Here is an 11,601-nt window from a genome sequence, read left to right as displayed (position 1 = left end):
CTTCCACAAACCGAAGCCTGTACTATTTTGGCCTACCCATTAAACACGACTCCGGTTTTGATATGCGAGCGTGTACAATATGTCCCTGAAAGGATGCCGATGCCACATGGAAAATCTGCTATCTGCACAATTGGGCATGAAACAGAAACGTGGGGCCCGCCACAGGGAGAGAGACCGGAGTGGATATTAATTCTCCTTTGATACATATCTTCTCTGCTCTCATGGAGAGTCCCAGAAACCCTTGGATCACGGGCAGAATTCGTTCTGATTGATGAAGATTGTATTCAAGATAGGCATCTGTGCTGGAGCTGATACCGGCGCTATGCCCTGCGTAGTACGTACTGTTTCCTGTGAGGCCTTCTCAACATCCTGAACCATACACAAGTGTGATTGATGGCGGGATGTTCTGTGATTGGCTGGTGATCAGTCCATGGTGAACCTCTGTGAATGCAAATAGCGATGGATAGTATATCCTTCATGTGTTTAATCCAAAGCTAATGACAAAGAGCGAAGAGAGTACTCGTTTTCATTCATTCATTCAGTAAAAAGATCCGTTCATTTCGTTCATTTCGGTCAATTGGTCATTAGCCGGTGCATAGACCCGAACGTTCATGTTCGTTCCGACTCAACAGCGCAACAACACGTGATGACTGGTGGTGTGTCAGTCATGAACGAACAGGTCAAAAGAACTAGTTCTTTTTGTGAATGGAATGAACAATGTCAACGCCGCTAAAATACCTATTCAGTCTGTTCAGTTGAAAATGCTTTTTTTTTTTATTGGTTCATTCATTCATTCATTCAGTAAAAAGATCCGTTCATTCGGTCATGAATGAACGGGTCAAAAGAACTAGGTCTTTTTGTGAACGGAATGAACAATGTCAAAGCCCCTAAAATACCTATTCAGTCTGTTCAGTTGCAATTGCTATTTTTTTTATTGGTTCATTCATTCATTCATTCAGTAAAAAGATCCGTTCATTCGGTCATGAACGAATGGGTCAAAAGAACTAGTTCTTTTTGTGAACAAAATGAACAAGGTCAACGTCACTAAAATACTCGTTCAGTCCGTTCAGTTGCAAATGCTTTTTTTTATTGGTTCATTCGTCCATTCATTCATTCAGTAAAAAGATCCGTTCATTTCATTCATTTTGGTAATTTCGCTCAAATGGACATTAGCCTGTGATCTCCCCCTGTGCAAAGACCCAGTCAGCCGTATCGAGTCAGTCCGTTCACTCATGTTCACGTTCGTTCCGACTCAACAGTGCAACAACACGTGATGACTAGTGGTGTGTCGGTCATGAACGAACGGGTCAAAAGAACTTGTTCTTTTTGTGAACGGAATGAACGAGGTCAACGCCACTAAAATACCCGTTCAGTCCGTTCAGTTGCAAAGTAAAAAGATCCGTTCATTTCATTCATTTTCCTTCACTCATGTTCACGTTCGTTCCGACTCAGCAGCGCAACAACACGTGATGACTAGTGGTGTGTCGGTCATGAACGAACGGGTCAAAAGAACTTGTTCTTTTTGTGAACGGAATGAACGAGGTCAACGCCACTAAAATACCCGTTCAGTCCGTTCAGTTGCAAATGCTTTTTTTTTGGATTGGTTCATTCATTCATTCATTCATTCATTCAGTAAATAGATCCGTTCATTTTGTTCATTTTCGTTCACTCATGTTCACGTTCGTTCCGACTCAGCAGCGCAACAACACGTGATGACTAGTGATGTGTCGTTCATGAAGGAACGGGTCAAAAGAACTCGGTCTTTTTGTGAACAGAATGAACAAGGTCAACGCCACTAAAATACCCGTTCAGTCAGTTCAGTTGCAAATGCTTTTTTTTTGATTGGTTCATTCATTCAGTAAATAGATCCGTTCATTTTGTTCATTTTCGTTCACTCATGTTCACGTTCGTTCCGACTCAGCAGCGCAACAACACGTGATGACTAGTGATGTGTCGTTCATGAACGAACGGGTCAAAAGAACTCTGTCTTTTTGTGAACAGAATGAACAAGGTCAACGCCACTAAAATACCCGTTCAGTCAGTTCAGTTGCAAATGCTTTTTTTTTGATTGGTTCATTCATTCAGTAAATAGATCCGTTCATTTTGTTCATTTTCGTTCACTCATGTTCACGTTCGTTCCAACTCAGCAGTGCAACAACACGTGATGACTAGTGGTGTGTCGGTCATGAACGAACGGGTCAAAAGAACTAGGTCTTTTTGTGAACGGAATGAACAAGGTCAACGGCACTAAAATACCCGTTCAGTCCGTTCAGTTGCAAATGCTTTTTTTTTCGATTGGTTCATTCATTAATTCAGTAAATAGATCCGTTCATTTCGTTCATTTTCGTTCACTCATGTTCACGTTCGTTCCGACTCAACATCGCAAAAACACGTGATGATTAGTGATTTGTGGGTCATGAACGAACGGTTCAAAAGAACTAGTTCTTTTTGTGAACGGAATGAACAAGGTCAACGCCACTAAAATAGCATTTGCAACTGAACGGTACTGAAAGGGTTTTTTTTTTTTTTGATCGGTTCATTCATCCATTCATTCAGGAAATAGATCCGTTCATTTCGTTCATTTTGGTCATTTCGATCTCTACATTGACCTACATTTTTTACATTATCATTGATTAGTGGTGATTGCCTGTACATTTTATACTTTAAGTATGTTTAATAACTTAATATATTACTATATATTGAGTTTATTGTATTTGAGTAAAATAATAATAATAATAACTACCTGCTCATCACAGACTTATGAGTGAAGCTGTGAAATTTCAAGCACAAGTAGTGAGCGATGACTAATAATTCTACGATGAATATTTGAGAAATATTGAAAATCTGATTAATATTTGTATTTTACTGAATTAGAAATGGTTCATTTCGGCAGAAAATACAAACAAACGTTCTTAAAATAACTACCACTTCAGTAACTACAGTGAAAACGCGGCTGTGGTTTGCGCACACAGAAGCCAAATGAATCATGATGGGGAAAAAAAAATCAGGATAAGTCATATTTGCATTTATAGGGTTTGCTTCTAATAAGCCCGACTCTCTCTTTCTTTTGTTTCTATTTGGCCGTGATGGAAGAATTACTTTGTCTGTCAAATACCACACAGCTGTCAGAAGCAATGAAAGAGACCATTTGTTTGTAGACATTCCTAAGCCGTACATTTACACCGAGACACGGGGACAAGGTGGACCCTAAAAAAAAAAAAAAAAAAAAAAAAAAAAATCAATTGAGATTGGACACAGTCCAGTTCCTGCCTCAATTCCCCTTTTTTAGTCCTAAAGGCTGCTTGGGGACCAAAATCATAAAGTCAAATCAAAGGCAAATTGCTGAAATGCCGTTTCGGATGTCTTTTTTTAAAATCTATTTATATCTCTGAGGGAAATTCAGTTAGTGCCACAGAGCTTGCTCAAGGGCACTGAGGAATTGGTGAGCGGGTGACTTGAGTTCAACGATAGATTGAGCAAGGTTACGCTGTATTATATATGATCATTAATAAGGAATCCTACTCTGTGGGAATTCACTTATCACAGTCGAGTCGGAACTAATTAACAGTGATAAACGAGGGATTAGTGTTATGCTGAAGAAGATGATGATTAAGTGTATGAAGTAGATTTTAGCGTTTTCCTTTGATACACGGAGTTCACCCAAAAGTTGTTCCAAGTAGACACGGGTTATTATAATTAATTATTAATTAATTATTATATAATTAAGCTTAAGGTTATTATGAATAAGCATCTTTTTGCCGATGTATAAACCGATATATTCACTATCTCTCCTCTGGACATGTCCCAACATGACATGCAATGTCACTAGGATGGATTTGTTTCCGATCCTATCCATCATGGTCACTCCCAATGAGAACCTCAGCATCCTCATCTCTGCTACCTCCGGTTCTGCTTCCTGTCTTTTCCTAAACTGCCTTGTTAGAGGCCTTGGAGATAAAGGGCCTCTAACATGTAATGTCCCCATAATGTACTCGTTCCTGATCCTATCCATCCTGGTCACTCCCAATGAGAACATCAGCATCCTCATCTCTGATATGTTCCAACATTACCTCCTGACTTTACCTCCAAGGCCTCTAACATGTAATGTCCCGTTCCTGATCCTATCCATCCTGGTCACTCCCAATGAGAACATCAGCATCCTCATCTCAGACATGTCCCAACCATCTCAGTCTGGCCTCTCTAACTTTATCTCCAGGGCCTCTAACATGTAATGTCCCTAGGATGAATTTGTTCCTGATCCTATCCATCCTGGTCACTCCCAATGAGAACATCAGCATCCTCATCACTGACATGTTCCAACCATCTCTGTCTGGCCTCTCTGACTTTATCTCCAAGGCCTCTAACTTGTAATGTTCCTAGGATGGATTTGTTCCTGATCCTATCCATCCTGGTCACTCCCAATGAGAACCTCAGCATCCTCATCTCTGCTACCTCCAGTTCTGCTTCCTGTCTTTTCCTCGGTGGCCTTGGAGATAAAGGGCCTCTAACATGTAATGTCCCTATAATGTACTTGTTCCTGATCCTATCCATCCCGGTCACTCCCAATGAGAACCTCAGCATGTTGGTGTAGCTTGTAATATGTAGTTCACAGTTTGTAAAGGGACAATTTTTGTCATTTTTGTAGTTGTTTTTTTTTTTAATAAAGGCTCGCGAGGCAGAAAAAGTGTGTCGTGTTACTTGCATTGTTAGCCATCTCCTGCTAGCTCTTTTTCTCTCTTTAGAACTCAAAAAAACAAGAAAGTTTTTCAATGTTATTCTATTATTTTCAAAAGAAATCACATCTCTGCATTGTGAACAACAAATGCCACATATATGGATGTTTTTTTTTATTATTTAGAAGAATTGTTTTTTGATGTAAGTGAAGCTGCAGAAATATCCCATCTCCTCCCGGATCCGCATGGTGACGACCCTGCAAAAGTCACCTTGGACGGAACAAATGATACAGACGGCTTACAGTGACAGCAGACATGCACTTTATGCCACGTGAAGCCTTTTACAGGTCACTTCCTGAAGGATATTCCTTATTTTCTTTCTGGGAAAAGTAAAGCTGAGGACCGGCGACGCCAAATGGAGCGGAAAATCCGTGGCTTAGTAGTCAGGCAATGAGCTAACAAACATGAATGATCATCCACACATGCTTATGGGCATGCCCAAGCAGAGGCTCAGATTTACAAAGATATCTTACGATTTATTTACTTATTTAGAGGATTTTTATTTAGATTATATTATTTTTATTATTTATATTTATTATTATGTTATTTAGATTTTATTTTATTTTATTTTATTTTATTTTATTTTTTATTTTATTTTATTTTATTTTATTTTATTTTATTTTATTTTATTTTATTTTATTTTATTTTATTTTATTTTATTTTATTTTATTTTATTTTATTTTATTTTATTTTATTTTATATAACTCAGGTTTGAATGTACTTCCTGCTTTGTGCGCTTTGTACAAGGCAGCTCAGCATAATTAGTAATCATCAAAATACCAAATTAACACTTTAATAGCCGTCCTGGGCTGGAATCAAACCCTCTGACTAACAAGGTAGCAGCTGTACCGTTACAGTGAATGAGTGAATTCTATTATTTTATTCTCTAATTCTGCTGCATGCTGTCTATCATGTCAGATTACTCGTCTCTTATTTTTCTCTCCTGCCTCGGGCTGATTTGGTTCTGGTTGTGCCCCCCCCCATGGATAGTGTGTGTGTGTGGGGGGGGGGCTCTGCACAGGGAGTTGAAGCTCAGCAGTCAGTCATTCACTCCGTAGCGTGTTTGTTCCTCACTATTAAGCTTGAGTTCATTTTGGATACACTAAACTGTTTTTCTTTTGTTTGTTTAATGGTTTTTAAAATGAAGCATGAAAATACAAATACATTTTTCAATACGCTACGATATCATTCTCAAATCTCTCGTGTCGGTGTATTTTAATAGAGAACTTCCTGTCCTTCGCTTGAAATGTGTATGGAGTGGGGAATCGGTAAGGCTGCATATAAAGCACTATAAAGCACTGTGGCCTCAAGGGGGCGCCACAATCAGGGGAAAAAATCATATTCAGTATAATAAATAATAAATAATAAATAATAAATAATAAATAATAAATAATAAATAATAAATAATAAATAATAAATAATAAATAATAAATAATAAATAATAAATAATAAATAATAAATAATAAATAATAAATAATCATGATATGTAATAGAATAATATAATAAAAAAATATTTTAGTTATTTAATCTCAGCCAAATTTTAATTAGTTCTAAACCATTTTTATTTTTGAGTTATTTATTGATATTTATTTTTTATTTGTAATTTTGATGTTATTATTTAAATTAAAAACAATTGTAACAAAAAAAGGTTAATGATTTTTTTTTATTTAAATTGCCACTTTATAAAATTGCAAAAAAATGCTTCTAAATTCAAACAATCGAGGGATTAAAATGTTGAATTGTTGGGAACTGACAATTGTGTGGTTATGTGGCTAAGTATTATTATTATTATTATTATTATTTCTAAACAATTTTTATTTTGGAGTTATTTATTGATATTTATTTTTTATTTGTAATTTTGATGTTATTATTTAAATTATTTTAATTGAAATTGCCATTGTATAAAATTGAAAAAAATGCTTCTAAATGCAAACAATCGAGGAATTAAAATGTTGAATTGTTGGGAACTGACAATTGTGTGGTTATGTGGCTAATTATTATTATTATTATTATTATTATTATTATTATTATTATTATTATTATTATTATTATTATTTCTAAACAATTTTTATTTTGGAGTTATTTATTGATATTTATTTTTCATTTGTAATTTTGATGTTATTATTTAAATTATTTTAATTGAAATTGCCATTGTATAAAATTGCAAAAAACGCTTCTAAATGCAAACAATCGAGGAATTAAAATGACAAATAAAGATTTAAGGTTACTTTTACCGACGTGTGCGGGACCTCCATAGAAAAGACAACAACAGCAACCCAACCAGCGTCCGCTATCGTTAAATACAAGCAGGAAAAACAAATGAATACGTAACCGTTAGCAGCATTTAAGCACCACAGCGGCAGTAAAAGACCGAGTCACCTGAAACGAGTCAAAGCGCCAAGTGAGGCCTCGTTTTAACCCGCAGTCAGAAGACATCTAATTGCTAATCTATAATCCTTTTAAAACGCTTTTGCCTTTTTCCGATTGATCCCATTCCAAGTGGAACAGCAGCACCGGGGGCCACATTAATCCTGTTATTGAAAGCCTGAAGTGTGGCTCCAGAAATCCAAAAAAAACCTCTTTTACCCTTGTCACACACACACGCTCCCCCACCTACTGCTTTGTTATTGTCCGTAATTAAAAACGTCATCCAAACAAAAACAATAGAAACTCTGTTCCACTGCTAAAGAAACTGCTGACTGATTATATTATTTTATGTATCGATTCTATGCACTTTTACTGTTTACTGTTCCTTAAGGTAGGATTCAATATTAATAATAAAATAAAATAAAATAATATAATAATAAAAAATAATAATTTTCATACATTTTTACTTTCTCAATATAATTTTTTATCATTATTAATACTCTCTTACATGAAGATGTAAAACAAAACGTGGTCAAAATATACTCATCAAGCCCGAGTGGCACACTAATGCAACGTTAGCATGCTAAACTAAGCTAACATTGCTAGTTTCCATTCAGGTTCCGCCACCTTCTGCCGGTGTTTTAGCGCCATTTCAACATGTATAAGTCGGAATGGTTGCGATGTTTGTAATGAGATTCCGCCATGATTTTGCTATTTAGCATGATTAGCTATCGATTTAGCTATTAGAAATACTCCCCATGACAACATTCATTCACATGTCAATTTCTGTGTGACTGCGTTAAACAGTAAATTACGTTTTCTGAAAATCATACAGCACTCGATTCATCACACTGCAACTTAAAACTCAAAAGGTGTATAAACAAATACACAAACATGCCCCAAACATGCCGAGTGGTTAGCATGTAGGCCACACAGTTAGAAGATCAGGAAGACGTGGGTTCGATTCTCATTGTGGAGTTTGCATGTTCTCCCCAAAAACATGCTAGGTTAACTAGCGACTCCAAATTGTCCATAGGTATGAATGTGAGTGTGAATGGTTGTTTGTCTATATGTGCCCTGTGATTGGCTGGCCACCAGTCCAGGGTGTAACCCACCTCTCGCATGAAGACTGAAGCTGGGATAGGCTCCAGCACCTTCCCTGTGAGGATAAACAGTAGAAAATGAATGAATGAATAAAATTCCACAACAAGGCTAGTATTTGTCAGATTTTTGGGGGGGATTAAAATGTAAAAAAAATAATCAATATATGTACAAATATTGGGAAAAAATGCCATATTATCTAAATTAGAGCATTCCAAGGTAATAGTTATTTAAATATATTTTCAAAAGAAGCAGTGTGGTGCGTTGAGGACCCATGGCCGTTGTAATAAGGTATTACGGGTCCCAGGATATGGCACCACAATAACAAAATACAACAATACCTTGATTACCTTTCCCAAATTACCTCCAATGTTTTGGTTTTACACTGGTAATAAAAACATGTTAATACCATCACTTGACATAAGTGCATAAAAAAAGTAATTTGTTAATTTGTAAAACAAATAAATCTCACACAAAGTGTAATGTCAACACGTAAACCCCCTTTTCTTCAGGATAGTGCGCCTGGGTGTGCGCAGGAGCGCAATAACTATATTCAACGAACTTGCCTGTAAGACAAGACTGAGGGCCATTCTGAACCCAAAACAGCCGCGAGACGGCACTAACTTCCGTCTAAATGTGGCGGGACGCCACGAATAATCTTACCCTATTTCGAAAATATGTTTAAATTACTTCACTTCACGTGTTATGAGTTTACAAAGATTGTATTTCTTAATTTTTATCAACAACTGACCTGTAAGAAGAGATATGAGTGGTCCTCAGCAGTGAGGACACGGAAGTGCAACTTCTTCGTCTGAGCATTGGCGGAAGTCCACGACCCCAATTCGATCCTGGCAAAACAACTTCCGAGACAAAGGTTCCACGTAAGTTTTGCCCCCTCTGTATAATATTATTAGTTTTAAATTTTCTACCGTATTAAAGTAATTAAAAATATATGTGTATATTTGCTTTTTGGCGGCGCTTGGCATTAAAAAAAATGCAAACTGCATGCCTCTAGATCAGGGGTCTCAAACACGCTGCCCGCGGGCCAAATGTGGCCCGCAGGACACTATAGTTTGAGGCCCCCGCCTTGATATGAAGGTTTAATGTTAGTTTGATATGGATGCTGTATGGTATCATGTACCCAGAAAAAATAATTACGTTTGATTAATGTTCATGTTAAAGGTTAAATAACTGTTAATAGTTATCCTCCCTATCCGTGTGGAAGTGGTAAGTTTTTGGCTATTTAAGTTTAAAGGAAATAACTTGAAGGCTTACCGTTTAGGTCGCTAGCTCTCTAGTTTGCGAGTTAGCATGTGTCTCAAGACCCTGCAGTTGCGCAATATGTTGTAAATAAAAAAAGTATAAATGTGACTATAGTCGTGTTTTGTCATGTCTACAGGGCTCTAATAATGCTTTGTTCATTTTAATCTGAAAAAAAATAATTGGTCTTTTTTTATGAAGTTTTTATTATTTGCCGTTGTATTATTATTATTATATTTATTTATTTATTACTGATTGATTGATTTTTGAGAAATTTTTTTTAATAACTAAAAAAAATCAAAATAACACCAAAAAATAATTTTTGGTCTGTAAAAGTCATAATATAATTTAAATATATAAATATAATTATGCATAAATAAATATAATATATATATATATATATTGTATATAACAAATAAAAATGAAAATTTGTCACCGTGTGACACCGTCTGATATAAGTCTTTATTTCTTATTGGTAAACAAAATTGTTCATCAAACAAAGTGAGTGACAAAGTAAAAAATATAAATAAATATAACACAGTACACACAAGTACACAAAAGTCAGAATGGCTGAAAAGGATAGGGAATATGAATAACTAATCCCCTGAAGGCACCTTTGGGGACCCCAATCAGACAACTTCCTGGATGAATTTCACCTCCCAATCCCACCAGGCCAGACAGGTTGGCGTGGAAAAATTGACTTATTATTTCGTTAATATTTATGTAATTATAAGGCTTAGTGGAGATTTTACTAATGCTGTCGGGCACTGCGGTTTATTCATTTGCGTGCGACGGAAAACATCGAAAAAAAAAACCACGCCTCAATGATGTAAACACGGCGTCTTCAAGGCTTTGTTGTCTTTCTCACGGGAAGAAACCTGACGCCAAACTTAGGAATTTATGAGTGACGCTCATATACGTTGGGGGAGACACACAAGCACCAGACTTGATCGCCAAAACAACGCACTTTTATTGCAGGTTTGAATAATACCTGCATACTACTATAATACTATAATACTATATTTAACACAATCACACCTGTGTCCACTGTATTGGGTAATATGAATATAAAAGTGACTAACGTTGGGCGAGACACACAAGCACCAGACTTGACCGATCGCCAAAACAACACACTTTTATTGCAGGTTTGAATAATACCTGCATACCACTATAATACTATAATACCACAATAATACCTGTGTCCACTGTTTTGGGTAATATGAATATAAAAGTGACTAACGTTGGGTGAGACACACAAGCACCAGACTTGACCGATCGCCAAAACAACACACTTTTATTGCAGGTTTGAATAATACCTGCATACCACTATAATACTATCATACCACAATAATACCTGTGTCCACTGTTTTGGGTAATATGAATATAAAAGTGACTAACGTTGGGCGAGACGCACAAGCACCAGACTTGACCGATCGCCAAAACAACACACTTTTATTGCAGGTTTGAATAATACCTGCATACCACTATAATACTATAATACCACAATAATACCTGTGTCCACTGTTTTGGGTAATATGAATATAAAAGTGACTAACGTTGGGTGAGACACACAAGCACCAGACTTGACCGATAGCCAAAACAACACACTTTTATTGCAGGTTTGAATAATACCTGCATACCACTATAATACTATAATACCACAATCATACTTTTGTCCACTGTATTGGGTAATATGAATATAAAAGTGACTAACGTTGGGCGAGACACACAAGCACCAGACTCGATCGATCGCCAAAACAACACACTTTTATTGCAGGTTTGAATAATACCTGCATACCACTATAATACTATAATACCACAATCATACTTTTGTCCACTGTATTGGGTAATATGAATATAAAAGTGACTAACGTTGGGTGAGACACACAAGCATCAGACTCGATCGATCGCCAAAACAACACACTTTTATTGCAGGTTTGAATAATACCTGCATACCACTATAATACTATAATACCACAATCATACTTTTGTCCACTGTATTGGGTAATATGAATATAAAAGTGACTAACGTTGGGCGAGACACACAAGCACCAGACTTGACTGATCGCCAAAACAACGCACTTTTATTGCAGGTTTGAATAATACCTGCATACCACTATAATACTATAATACCACAATC

Source organism: Doryrhamphus excisus, linkage group LG7 (assembly GCF_037039965.1).
Source record: "Doryrhamphus excisus strain RoL-2023G ecotype Guam linkage group LG7, RoL_Dexc_Guam_v1.1, whole genome shotgun sequence".
Classification (NCBI taxonomy): domain Eukaryota; kingdom Metazoa; phylum Chordata; class Actinopteri; order Syngnathiformes; family Syngnathidae; genus Doryrhamphus; species Doryrhamphus excisus.
Note: the sequence above shows the minus strand (reverse complement) of the source record.